The following is a 14,282-nucleotide window of genomic DNA, read 5'->3' on the forward strand; positions in this document are numbered from 1 at the left end:
AAAGAGCCTTAGAGCTACTGTCCACCATCAAGTAAGGCTTCATTGTGTTATACTGTAACTATCCACTGTGTGCAGTGTCAGTACTGTGTGGTTGACCCACATACAGTGGAGTGACGCAGAGCAGGGGTCAACTGATGTAAAGGGTGGAGCAACCAGTCAACCCTCTTATCTCTCTGTCACTGTGACACTTGCTTCTATCTCAAGCGTTCCTTTACATGGGCTGAGTGTGAAGCAATAACCCCAGTAAACCACTGAGGTCATAATAATAAACACACAAGAGAAAAACACGACAGTAACTTGCATACAAAAAATGTATTGCATGTTTGTGTTTGTGCATGTGTGTGTTTTAAATAAACATGAACATAAGGACACAGTAGCTAAGTCCATCAAGAAAAACAAAGAGATAAACATGTACCTGCAGGCCAAACCAGAGAACATACCCCTGCTAATCTTATGTAAATGTGCTTGTAAATATGTGAAGAATTTCTAGAAATTTCAAAACTTTATGTGCATACACTGAATAGAAAACATGTCTATGAACACTTGTATTTTGTGGGAATATGTGTGTAAATGCACGTGCGTGTGTGTGTCTATGTGCAGTGTTTGCAAGACTTTGAGTGAGTGTATGTGTGTGTTACGGATTAAGAGCTTCACCCCTGGACCTCGAAATTAGATGGGGGATTAGCGGGACACATCCGCCACCTGGCATTTTAAGCCCCGCAATTACAACAACAACTTTTAATCAACAACAGCCACACATGTGTCAAATACAGTCAGAACTCAGCCCCTTGTTCATCTTCCTCCTCATCCTTCTCCTTCTCAGGCAGAGGCACTGCATTGACACCAGGCCACATGAAAGGCAGCTATATGCAAAAGTTTTTAGTCTGATCATGGGCCACTGTATTAATAGGGATGAGGCTAAATTGGGACTTGTTCACCCTGTGCTCTTGGCAAGGATTTATCATTCTGAGTGACTTCTACTTGGCATAAGACGAAGAGATACAGGTGAAGCAGTTGGTGCTAAGCTTGGAAATAGCTTCCCATTAGCGCCTGCGTGAGACAATTACTATCAAAACACAGAAATTACTAATAATGTGATACTTGATTGATATCCTGAAAGAGAAATTATTCACCCAAGCTACTTGGGTTGGAGGTCTTGGCCTGACGATGAGCACCTCTGGAGCTGGAAAGGATTCACGTTTGCACATATGAATGTTTTGTTCAAGGCTATTTCACAACGTACTGACACCTTCCGTAAGCCACTCTGCTATGTTGCCCAGGGTCTGAGACAGTGAAATGATCATGCATCTCAGAAGCAATGACTGTAATGATAAAACTATACACATAACTTTGATGTTAAACAGGGGAAAATGCTTACAAATGGCTGTGGAAGTTTGACTAAAATAGTGTGCAGTTAATACCAAATGCATTGCACATATAAAAAGGTCTCTAACCCCCCCAAAGGTGCTGTTGTCCTGAGGTCCTGTCCACAATGAAGGATTTTTTTTTTTTCATTCAGTATGGTTGTCACACCAAGCATATAAAAACCAGTGAGGCCAACAAAACCCTGGACAATTCTGCTCCATTTCATGGCCAAAGCCCAGTGGTGAGAAAGACACAGCAGGCGAGGAACCAAAGTCAACACAAACAGCTGCCAGGCGCCATGAAAGGAGAAGAAATCCTGTTTTTTTTTGTTTGTTTGTTTTTATATGAACACCTCCACTTTAACACACAAATACACATATACAGAAGTTGTCCTGTGCTCACTGACGTTCAAAACACAAGCAGGAACAGAATGAAACTAATTGTTAACTGGATACCTGCTGCAGCATCTCTGTCTGCCGGCAGGAGGAGTCAGTGTACGGTTGATGATGGTGCAACAGAAAGAAGAAGCTAGCAGAAACGGCAACGTGTTGTAGGTTGTCATTTAGTGTAGGAGCCCAGGGAAGAAAAACAATTATGCAATTAAATTTGGCTGGAGCAGCAACTGTAGCTTTAACAGCAAATATTATTGGGACGACTACAGAAAATTAGAGAGGAGTGGTTAATATCCAGGAATTCATATTGTAGACACACTGACAACCCTTTGATTATACGCAGTCCAGCTACATAATAGGTTTTGAACTTGTTTGGCTAAAACCATCCCATATCCAGGAATAAGTAAATACATGTCCCATCCTCATTAGATATAATCCTAATTATACCCTTGATTATGGGAAACTAAAACCAGATAGCATGGAACAGAGTATCAACTGAGAAAAAAGAAATATTCAAACCCATGTGAAGGAATAGCCAGAATAAATTAATTAAAATATAAACAATCAGAAGAAAACAATGGAGGGAACAAAAGGAAAGGGAGCAGAGCACTGCATTTTTTCTTTATTAACAAGCAGTGTTTCCAGCCAACATCCCAGATTGCAATCTACCACAAATTAGGACCAGATTTCTTTAATTCACCATTATGTTGCTTTTAAAAATGAAGTGCCACCTTGATTTACCACTACTCGTTAAGAAGGTGACAGCACGAAACAAGAAACACAAGACAGGGCAAAAGAGAGAAAGAATGATTAGGTTAAAGGAGAAAGTGAACAAGATGAACAGACAAAGCTAAACAGAGAATTTGAGAGGGAGAGGAGAGCAGAGAGAGAGAATAGAGGCAAGGAGGGTAATTGCAGGAAAAGGGGCTCATTAGTCCGTCACTATCCTCAATCTAACCCCCAATTTCAGGTCAGAAGGAACCCAGAGAGATGAGCAAAGCAAGATAAATGAACAAGGAGGTAGAAACTTAACAATACTCTGTCTCCTGTCTATACAGTCTCAAACTTTTCTTCCTCTGTTCAACTTTCTACCTCTGGCCTCTTTACACTAGCTGGCAGCGTTGAGCACGCACACTGCCGCCAGCACAGTCATGGATCACACACCATATCTCCTTACACACCTCGCATGACGAATCTACTGTCTCCCTGCCATGGGCTGAACTCATTCAGGAGTGGGGAAGAAACACAGACTTACCTAACAAAGACGCAAAAGAGAGTAACGGATTAAAAAAAATTGAAGCAAAGGAATGGTTAAACCTGGATGCAAACCAGCTATCCAGAAGACACTCACAATACCAAGTTATGACTAAACGGCTGCTTTCTTAAAATCCCTTTAATCTGGATCCCTGCATACTGCTACTCTCATCAAGTGGAGACCTACGCTAGCAGTGATTGGCCCAAGATCAATTATGAATACTGACTCATAGTTGAAGAAATCAAGGTGATGAGATATCCATTCCTTCCCTGCAGAGTTGATATGTTACCCTACCCACCTACAGGAACAGCAAGTATCAGAGCTTGACTCAAGCTGAACAACAGAAAGAGTGAGTCACATAATTTCATTTAATTTTATTAAAATGTCAAGGACTACTATGAGCTACTGATAACATGCTGTATTTAGTTTCTGTTTGAAGAATAGGGGTGGATACACTATATATGAAGCAACATGTGTGCTTGGACCCCAAGCATTTGCACTGAAAAGGTTTTAAAATTTAAAAATATTCTTTTCCGTCAAAGGCACTCCAGTCTGCCAACAACAGTCTCTGGAGTTCATAAGTTTTTTTTTTTTTTTATTATTATTATAATAAATTCCCAGGGCAGAGGAAATTAGAAAAATATCATGTGATGGTTGTCTAATGGCTGACATACACAGGGCAAGTCTGCAGCTCTTGTAGAATGCTTGGTTGGAGCTGCTACGCTGACCATGGGAGTCGAGATAGATCTCAGAGGATTCAAATTGCATACCGCATTTGATCAGAAGCGTTGCGAGATAGCAGTTGTGGGTTGTTGTTTTTCCATTACACATTAACAATTTACATCCAGAGCAGCTGATGATGTCTGGGAGAAATACTGACAATTTAAACAGCAGAGGAACACGGAGTATCCTGTATCTCCATGGGAAACTCAGAGCACACAGCTAGTATGCAGCTGCATGCTGCAGAGATGGAGCCGGTGCATCAGGTAAAAAGCATCTTTTGCTCTGATGAAATGTTACATACATGCCCACTATGTTTTAGTGTCACTAATCAGCATCCTTCAGCTCTGGTCAATAATACTCACTATGCTAGAAATGGTTCATGCATGTGAGTGTGTAGGTGTAGGTGTGTACCAGGGCTCCAGGTGATAATAATCCAGCAGATGAGGTGATTTATCTGCAGGATTTGTGTGCAGGTGGATGGATGAATAAATATAAATATAAAAGTGATTTTTTTTAATTAATAATACAATCTGGATGACTAACATGATCGTCAAACTAGGTATGAGTGTGTCACCCTCTTGTTTTGGATTTCACACAAACTGATGACCATGTATTTGCTTTCATACAGGAAACCTATCCCCACATTTGGGGACCAAAAATAATTATTCTGTTAAAAACAAAAAATTAAACAGGAAATAAAATAACAATCCCTCATGAATGAATTTAATTTCTCGTTGACATTGCTGGTCTACTGATGGTTTTCAGCATCGGTCATGAAACCATATTGCCTCAACAGATGCACAGTGCTGTACACATCATAATCATGCATTTAAATATCATTTGGCAAGACACTCAGAGGCAAATGTGTGCAGCTGAATATTTACACACCACAAGAGAAATGTGGTGTTCAAAAAATGTATATGCTCATATATTATGCATTTAAAATGCATCTCTATGCTGTCTTTCTTTCTCTCATTCTCTTGTCTCTCTCTCTCTCTTATGTGGGAGGCAGGACTGGGCACCATGCCATGCCACATCATTATGCATACTGGTAAAATGCTTCCCTTGCTTCCCCCGTGCTGCAGTCACTGAGGCCTGCAGCAGTGGAAGCAGTGGCTAATGTCACAGGATATGGCTGGTCATGTTAGCTGGTAGCTGGTTAACAGAGGTTAGCAAGCTAGCACTCCCACCACAGCCAAGGAGGTCCACAGCCAGGATGGCCTTGTTGTAGCAACCTGCTGCGGCGACAGCCCACTGACGCAGACAGCGCCAGCCAGTGCCACCCTGGAGGCACCTTGGATTCTACCCAGGCAAGGTTCCCTGGGAGCCTTGGTTGCCATGGTGCCAGCCGAATTTGGGTCCAATAAACGTGAGGGGAACAGGCGGTGGAGTTGGGAGGGGGACTTTGGGGTGGCAAAACAGATAAGAGAGAAGGAAAGGGAGGTTCCAGAATGGCACAATAACCTTAAAATCAACTGTGTGTATGATTGTAAAAGTCAAATAAAAGGCTTGTTTCAATAGTGAAGTAACATCATTGATAACCTATAAAAGACAGGCAACAACAGAGACAATGATAGTGTGTGCATGCGTGCACGCACTGAATGCTGGATGCTGCTGATAACACATACAAAGGACTTTTTAAGAGACTCTCTGCACAGAGAATGACATGACGAACATACTATATGTTCCATTATTGTGATGTTGAAGTTGAACAGTTCAGCTAAGCTGTCAGATCACTTCAATTAAAAGTGACAGATGCACAGTTCATATCTTACTTGGCAAGGCCACTACTATAAACAAGGTATCCTCTTGAATGGTTACAGGAGAGTTAAAAGAATGTTAACATTTGCATTAAAATGTGGCACGACTGAACAGACGATAATTCAAAGCTTTTAAACAACTCTACTCTTCCTTGGCTTCTCTGCCCTCCTCTTTTAGATAGAATCCACTTAGTGGTTGGAGGCGACTTAATCCCGATCTTCATATCCATGAATTAATTTCCTCTTAATTAAAAAGTTTGCATGACAGAAATGCACAAAAGCTCTTAGTTTACACCTGGCTCCTTTGGCCAACAGGCTGATGGGCTGAATTATGAACAGCTGAAGCAGAGAGGGATGCACGGCACCTTGCTGTGGTCGGTTCACCGCGGTGTCCCTGAGACCCCGAAACTCTGCTTCTTCCAACTTTCAAGAAAAAAGACTTGCTGCTTGGCTCGTAGGACTGTAAGTCATGTAAAAGAGAGCATAGTACTCGGCCTGGAAAAATGTATAATGAGCAGACAGAGACATATGCACGTATGCTCTCACACACATGCACGCACGCCTGTGCAAAGACGCATATAAGCTTTGCCAAAAGCACACCGGCATCACTTTGTTCTATACACACAAACGCATATTGTCATTGGCCTATTCTAACCCCTAACACTCCTTCCCTGAATTCACACTAGTGATAAAGAACAAACAAAAACACACTATCTCTACCCCCACCTTACCCCACTCGTTAAGACTCTGTCCACCTCCCATCTGCTCTGCACCCCCTCCAAACACACACAAACATGAACGAACACACACACACACACATGCGCGCACACACACACACACACACACACGCGCGCACACACACATACATACATACACACTAACGCCATTCCACTCCAAACTCATCCTGTTATCTAAACAAGCGCCATCCTCTCGTCAGCGTCAGTGGGTTCCTTTCTCTGTCTCCTCAGAGAAAAGAGAGACTCTCCTGTTCACAGATGAATGGAGTCTTTTGATGAAGCGCCGAGCCTTGTTTACTGCCACTCCATTTATTTACCGGCCTGTTTTTCAAGTCGTCATTGAGGGACACTCTACCCAACACCCCCCACCCCTTCTCCTCCTCACCCCCTGATCCTCACCCACCTACCTCCTCCATCTCATCCTCTTCTCAACTGCACCCCCCCCCATTCGCTAAACTCACACACTATCCCCCCTCTCAATCCCATGTCGTTCCCTATCCCGTTTCATCCCGCTTTCTTCTCTCCGTCTAGTGTCCTAGATCTGTGTCCAAACTGATTTGAAGCTTACTCGCTTACACAGACGCATGCCAAATTTGATTCTCTGCATTCTGTTGTGCTTCTCAACTAGCTCACTTATTCCCCGCCACCCCCCACCCCACTTTCTGTCATCTCTAAACTGCTCTCCTTCTCACGGTGTAATGAACACCAAACGATGCCCTCATGAAGGTTGTCTCACAAGGAGGATGAGTGCCACAGAGAAAATTAATTTTAAATGTACTTATTTTAAGTTAACTAAAATCCGTAACAGTTAATAGTGTCCCGGGTGTTAAACTCAGTAAAGGTAATTTATTTATTAAAAATAATAGTTCTACATTACTGAAACTATTTCATACTAAAAGAAAAAAGTCTGGGATCAATTATGTAATTTTTAATACGCAGTTAAAAACCGAATGAAAAAGTCTCTCTGCATTTGAAATGAAAGATATAAGAGAATTTTGAGAAAAAAAAACACTAACAATCAAGGCTCACAACCCCATGATGGCCTGCTTTCAAGAAAAACAAAGATAATGGTCCTATTGAGTGCTAAAATGTTTGTGCTTACAAATTATTATACATTTTTCTGTCGCTGCAAACAGGAGTCCTTGGTGCTAATGAGGCTAGGGGAGGGCATTCATTTGAACCCTAAAGAGGAATAAAAGAAAAGGGGAACAAGTGAAAGACAGAAAAGAAAAGAGAAGAAAGCGAGGATCAGAGGGAGGAGGTTGGCAGGGACTGTATATGAAAATTTGGCGTCTTGCAACCAGAGAGATAGCATTGTGCCAAAAACGGCCGCCGACACAACTCCTCTCACAACTCCCCTCACTTTCCGAACATCAGACTCGTTTGCTGCGCTAAACTCGCCCACATAGTAATTTCTTTATTGTTCAACCCACATAAGCAAAATAAATTCAGGATTATTTTTATTTATTTCTTCTAAATCAGTTCTGACCTAACTTTTTATTCAGAAAGAAACCTCATCTTTTTGTAGAAAATGACTCAATGGGAAAACTTAAAGAAAGTAACAGTTCTTTGGATTTAAAACGTATTGTCACTCTCATTCTAGCAGGACTATGGCTGTGTGTTGCTGAATAGCGTTGTCAGCCAGACTTAGCAGCCGGTGCCAGGGCCTTGCTGTGAGTGCAGCCCAGTGAATAAGCCATGCTCCCTGGCTCTCAATCCTTTCTGGCCGGCCTTCCTGATATTGAGCATTGCCCACTGCACTCTTTCCTCTACTTCTTGTCTACCTCCTCCTCTATTGCTCTCTGAGGTCACAAAACTCTCCTGATTGGGTATATGATTTTTGGGGACAGACACATTTCGTGGTTGGCATCGCTTCAAAAGCTTCAAAAGATTCAAAAGAGACCCGGCACAGGGAAGACAGTCTTCAAACAGACAATACCACCCCCTCTTTGCCACTGACTCTTTTCCTATCTCTCCTCTTGTTTTTCCTCGTAGTTTTTTTTCCAAATAAAAATAATTTTAAAAATCCCATTCAGCTTAAGAAAAGAATGCTGTTTTAATCACTGTGCTCTTAGCTTAGCCCACACCCATTTTTATTTGACAATCGTTAATGTGTTTTAATGTGTAATTAAATCTAAACAGTAGGTATTAGACTGGGTTCAGCAGTGTGTAAAAACACCTCATATCCCCTGGACGAAATAAAAAATAGTTGGGCATTTATTAAAATGCCTTTCCACTAAGCTCAGAAAGAATAGCTATACATAATAAGGGTAAATGTATCAGTATTTTCTTTTACAATAACAATAATTTATTTTGATAAATGTATTCTAGCACAACAAATGTTTACAATAATATAAATGAAAAAGACATTAATTTATGACTAATATTGACCTAAAATTAATATTGGGAATTGGGAATTACTACAAAAACAAGGTTTTTGTCATCTCCAATTATAAATGCTCCTATGCACCATGAGCAATGAAGATGATATTAGCAATACTCAGTTTACAGAGATTAGGGTACACAAGCAAAAACAGACAAGGTTGAAAATGTCAGTAAACACACCAACACTTTTTTACCTGCACTGCCTTCCCTGAGACTGCCGAGTTAATTAAAAAGAAATAGGGGATCCATTAAAAACTGATAAAAGAGCAAAACAGCACACTAACAGTCTATTCCACCACAATGACGGCCACTGGAAGAATCTGTTTACCACACATCTCCCGATGCTGAAAGACAAAGGGGTATTGCAGATATTCTCTCCCTGGTGAGGCACGGCCAAAGAAATTGAAGCTTATGATCGTTACATAAACACAAAAAGTAAGGAGCCATTTCTAGGACAAAGGCATCACATCTTAGAGCATGCCAGTTGTCGCTGGTCAATTTAATGGGAGACCAAACATAAGACCAAACATAACAACATCGTCTTAGACTTGCTTTTCTCATGTTTTTTTAATTTTCCCTCGAGTCGGCTTGTGTCATCATGGTCTCATGAGATAAATGTAGACCCTGCTGTTTTGGACCAATATGTATGTCTGTGACACCCCAATGTTAGCCTCGTGTCTGTGTGTGTGTGTGTACATGTTTTGGAGAGGATAAGCACACAACAGGGCTTTGGCTAGCCTGATACCATTAGCTATCCAAATACACAGACTTTTTTCCAAAGCCAAGAATAGTGTGAGAAGACTCCCTCTCACTGTGACGGGGTTCTCCCTCAATCTTAACCCTTTAGAATTGATATGTAGCCTCCTCAACATGCCCCTGACAGCAGACTGAAAGGCAGAGACGCGCAAAAGAGGACGCAGGCCCTTGTAAGCTAGAGTCATCATTGAACATGTACTGATGCCAAATCCACTCTGCTTTTCTTCGCCGGCATGAGTCCTGTTCCCACAGCACACAATACAAAGGCCTCAGACCTGACTGACTCCCTCAATGCCGAGATTGCATTCAATCAAAACTTAATTCACTGCTAAGGGTCATCCTAAGCTGGCAAAAAAAAACACTTACACACAAGGACAATCCACTCAATCCTTGTGATGTCATGGGAGCCGGAAAAGAGATCCAGGAAGTAAGTACCAATTGATTATTTTCACAGGAGAAAAAAAAACAGAACCTGTAGGATCCATCAGTATCTGTCAACTCCTAACATGCCGTGAGCCATTCATCATATCAGCTATGACTATCAGGATGCCTCTCCTGTTTTCTGTTTCACTCTTTTCTTGCACTTCCCTCCTCTTTCTCCCACACTTCCTCATGGCCCATCATAAATCTAGAATACTTGGGGGAGTTTTCCTCTATGATGAACACAAGTAGGGTATTTATTTGTGAATCCTTCCTGTGGTCAGTGAGTTGGCCAAGGGGCTGGCTGCAGCGCTGGGGTTTCTCTGGGCTTTCTCACAGCGTGGTCCAAGACATGACTACTTCTATAGCGAGAGGGAGGCGGGATCTGGCACTGTACAGCAATGTGTGGAGTGTGGAGCGGTCATGGCAGAAATGGCACGGTGAGCACATTTCACACCTCCCTCGGAGTGACTGCAAATTTCCTGTGCTGCACTTTTGATTGGAAACACATTTGAAACATCTTTTCATAATCACACTTACAGTGCACAAAAGAAATAAAACTAAAAGAAATAATAAAAAGAGTAAGAATGAGTTCCAAAGTATGACTAAGTGCAATGAGCTAACTTTGGACCTGACAAATGTTTTTTTTTTATCTTCTATTTTTCCAAAACTTGAACAAATTACAAATGGGCAAACTGCATATACTGTTTTATAAATCCAACGGATTATGAGAAGCAGGTAAATCTGATAGTGTTGCTGAAGGCAGACATATATAACAAAACTAATACTGCTAGTAAGCCATTCAGCACACTTCATTCATGAGTTATCGTTCCAAAGCTGGTGCGTAGTGGTGTTCATGCAGACCTTTGGCTCTACCGGGCCAAGAGATCACTATCTCCATTATAATACCAGTCACTCAGTCTTAATAACAATCTAAAAATAAGTCCTACTTGCTGCACTGCAGCACAACTACTCTTCTCTTTTGTGACCTCCTCCAGTATTTAAAGTTCAAAGACATGTTGCTGTCTGGTTTGTTGCTCTTTATCTGAGGTGTATGAAAAGCAAGGGGAGAAGGTTGTGTGTATCGTGGCAGCGTGGTTTGTTCTGTTACGGCTGCGGTGTGTTATGCTCCGTAACAGAGAGGATCTCAAAGGCTGGCTGGCTCAAGAACAGCCTGAGAAAGCCTGACGGCAAGCCCAGAGATTCCCCGTGGCAGCTTTTGCCACTCTGTCATAAACAAAACACAAGACGTCTTTCTCTTCTTCCCACACCAACGGGGCGCGGGCGCTGCCAAACAGAACAATCACTATCGCAGCCTCTTCTCTTTTCCAACACACACACACTCTTTCTCTCTCCCTCTTTCTCTGTCTTCTACAATATAAACAAAAGAGATCAGCAGAGACTTTACCTCTGTGAGAGCAACAATGAGGGTGATGTTTAAGGAGACAAAACAACAGTGTGCACGGGATCAAAGAGGAGTGGGAAAGACAGAGATTCTAAAGCCTGACAAAATGCAAACCAAACAAAAACAAACAATGGGCACATCTTGTCATTCATTGTGTGATTAAGGCAAAAAGCACAACTACAATATAATGAATAAATGTGACAGATAAATGCATGTCTTTTTAGTCTCAAGTATGCATTAATAACTTAAAGGTTCATCAGACCCAAATGTGATTCAATTGTTGAATTTGCAGGTTTGAAGACAGCGATTTACCATTTCAGTGTGTATTTTTCTCTCAATGGACCCAAAATGTTCTCAAACCAGCACTCAAACTGAGCCTGGGCTCTTTGGAGGCCGATAAAAGTACCAAGGCAGATGAGACGGAGCTTACAGTACTGTAACTCCACACTCTGAATGGGCAACACGCTGGGTAGCCCCTCCAAGCAGCCATGTTTTATTGTACTGCTGTAAATTAAAGTCCTGCACCGTATGGAAGAATAAAAGCAAGCTGGAGGTGAAAAATGCTTCACGATACATTTGCGATGCATTGTGTGAGTATGAACATGAATTTGTGTTTGTCTCATCTCCGAGTATAAAATAATTAAAATTCAGATTTAGCAAGGCATTTCTTCACTTTATACAATAATCACTATCAGAAAAACAAGCAATTTTTAATTATACTGGCCATTTTCAAATATTGAAATTTTAAAATTTGGCTTCAAGTCACACAGAAAAGCTCACATATATTTACTGTTCTAAACCAGATATTATTGGTTGGTATTTCTGCATACAGAATAATGGAAAATGTTGCTTTCTTAGGTACAAAGGTTGAAGTAGAATTTATTGTACAGATTAAAATATAAAACACAGTTGTAAATAGTTAGATGGAAATGTGCAACAGTAAGGCAGCTTTTTCATCTTCATTTAAACGTACAACATTTAATCATTAATTTATGACTGAAGTAAAACTGCATCACTGTTGACATATCTAATAGCATCTCTCCCTGATACAAAGTCCACACTAAATCACTATAAAAACACTTTTCCTTTTTATAGAAATCCTTAACAATAATGTGATAATAACAGAAAAAAGATTTAAAATTATTTAATTAAACTATCATATTCAGAAAAAAATATTAACAAATAAAAATTAACAAAACAGACTCCTAAATCTGTAAGATAGAAAACTTGAGCCAACATTGGGACTGCCCGTTGCCTTCGGTTTATCACCGCTACAGACAGACCAACAGAGTGAAGCGGTAGCTGCTGCCAGGGTTTGGCTTGGGCCGAGTGAGGTGTTTGGCCTAAACTGAGAATCTGTGTGTGTGTGTGTGTGTGTGTGTGTGTGTGTGTGTGTGTGTGTGTGTGTGTGTGTGTGTGTGTGTCTGTGTGTGTGTGTGTCTGTGTGTGTGTCTGTGTGAGTCAGAGAGTGAGTGAAAGAGAGAGAGAATCTGAGGGATCGCTGTGATAGCATTTGGCTACACTCATATAAATGGCTACCATAAGAGTTCTGCCTAGGCAGTGTGTATACCAATATATGTGTGTCTGAAGCTGGTTGACACACTATTAGAAATTTCCAGAAAATTCCAGCTGAGATAATATTAGGTCATGAGCCTGTGTTTGTATGTATATGTAGCCAGCGAATGGTGAAGTAGTGTGTGCTTGGAGGATTTGGCTGTCAAACGTGTTTCGTGTGTGTGTGTGTGTGTGTGTGTGTGTGTGTGTGTGTGTGTGTGTGTGTGTGTGTGTGTGTGTGTGTGTGTGTGTATGTGTGGTTGCTGTGACAGTGTTTTTTTCTATGAGGGGAAAAAACTATAACACAGCCAGTGTTTTGGCTGTGTGTGTAAAGTATGCGCACTGGAGGCTACAGCAAGCGATGTTTGGCTGAATGTGAGTGTGTGTATCTATGATGATGGCTGCGATACAACACTGTTTGGCTGTATCAAAATGTATCTATGATGGTCCTTGGCTGAGTGTGCTTGCTGTGTGGGTGTGTGTACGCAATCGTGGCTAAAACCATGTTTGGCTCTATGTGTGAAAGTGCGCTACAAAGATGACAGAGTTGTTTTTCCTTCTTTCTTTTTTTTTTTTTATAAAATGTGTGTATCTTTATTTGACTGTGTTTATATATGTGTGTATGGGTGTGAAGGTGGTTGCAATAGTACTGGCTGTCTGTGAGCACTGATGCTTTGTGTGCGAGTGTGTGTTTGGCAGACAGGTCCAACGTGGTGCAAGTATTCAGGCAGACGGTGAAGGCGGCAGCAGCCTGCGGCCTGAGAGCAGGAGACTCGCAGCTCTGCTAACACACACACACACACACACACACACACACACACACACACACACACACACACACACACACACACACACACACACGATCTGGGCTGTGGCCAAATGACAATCCCTGGCTACAATGGCCTTATCATTGCACATACACTTTGTCAGAATTAGAACAATCTTATAAACAGCGATTCTCATTCATCACACAAAAACACACAATTTGACAGTGGTGATAATCTCATAAAAAACATTCACGCACGCAAGCATGCAAATTCCTTCCTATAAACAACACAAAATACATGCACATATGAAGCCGCAAATGTTTCACTTAGAAAAATGAACACGTACTTGCCAGAGGATGCTGGCCAAATGCCCCTGACATACACTCACACATTCTTTTTTATTACTGTTGATACTTTGTTGTCATGTAAACAAACAACAAGAAACAGACGAAAAGTAGAAAAAATATGAAAATGGCAAAAGACAAAACTCCTTGTTTGCTAATAGAAAAAACAATCAGTTATTTTCATAGCTACTTGGACTTGTTAATTGAAATACAATAATTTTCTTAGTTTTTATTTAATATTAGCAATGTATCTCTCCTAAAATTAAAATCTATTTGACAGTGCTTTTTAACTTAGCTCACATGCAAATTATAACATATTTTCTTTTCTGTTATTCCCTTTTTGTGCCACGCAATCATGTGTCTGAATGTAGGTATGTGTGTGTTCATATGTCTATATTTATATACACATGCACACTGGC

At 41.1% G+C, this 14,282-nt stretch overlaps 1 protein-coding gene across 14 annotated transcripts in view; it reads right to left on the reverse strand.

The window, feature by feature from the left end:
- Nucleotides 1-14,282, reverse strand: part of LOC147257343 (nuclear factor 1 X-type-like) — a 145,698-nt gene that overhangs the window by 66,161 nt on the left and 65,255 nt on the right. The window lies entirely within an intron of this gene.

This window comes from Aulostomus chinensis, chromosome 8 (genome assembly GCF_037954235.1).
Source record: "Aulostomus chinensis isolate RoL2024-O1b breed Wild chromosome 8, RoL_Achi_v1.0, whole genome shotgun sequence".
Classification (NCBI taxonomy): Eukaryota; Metazoa; Chordata; class Actinopteri; order Syngnathiformes; family Aulostomidae; genus Aulostomus; species Aulostomus chinensis.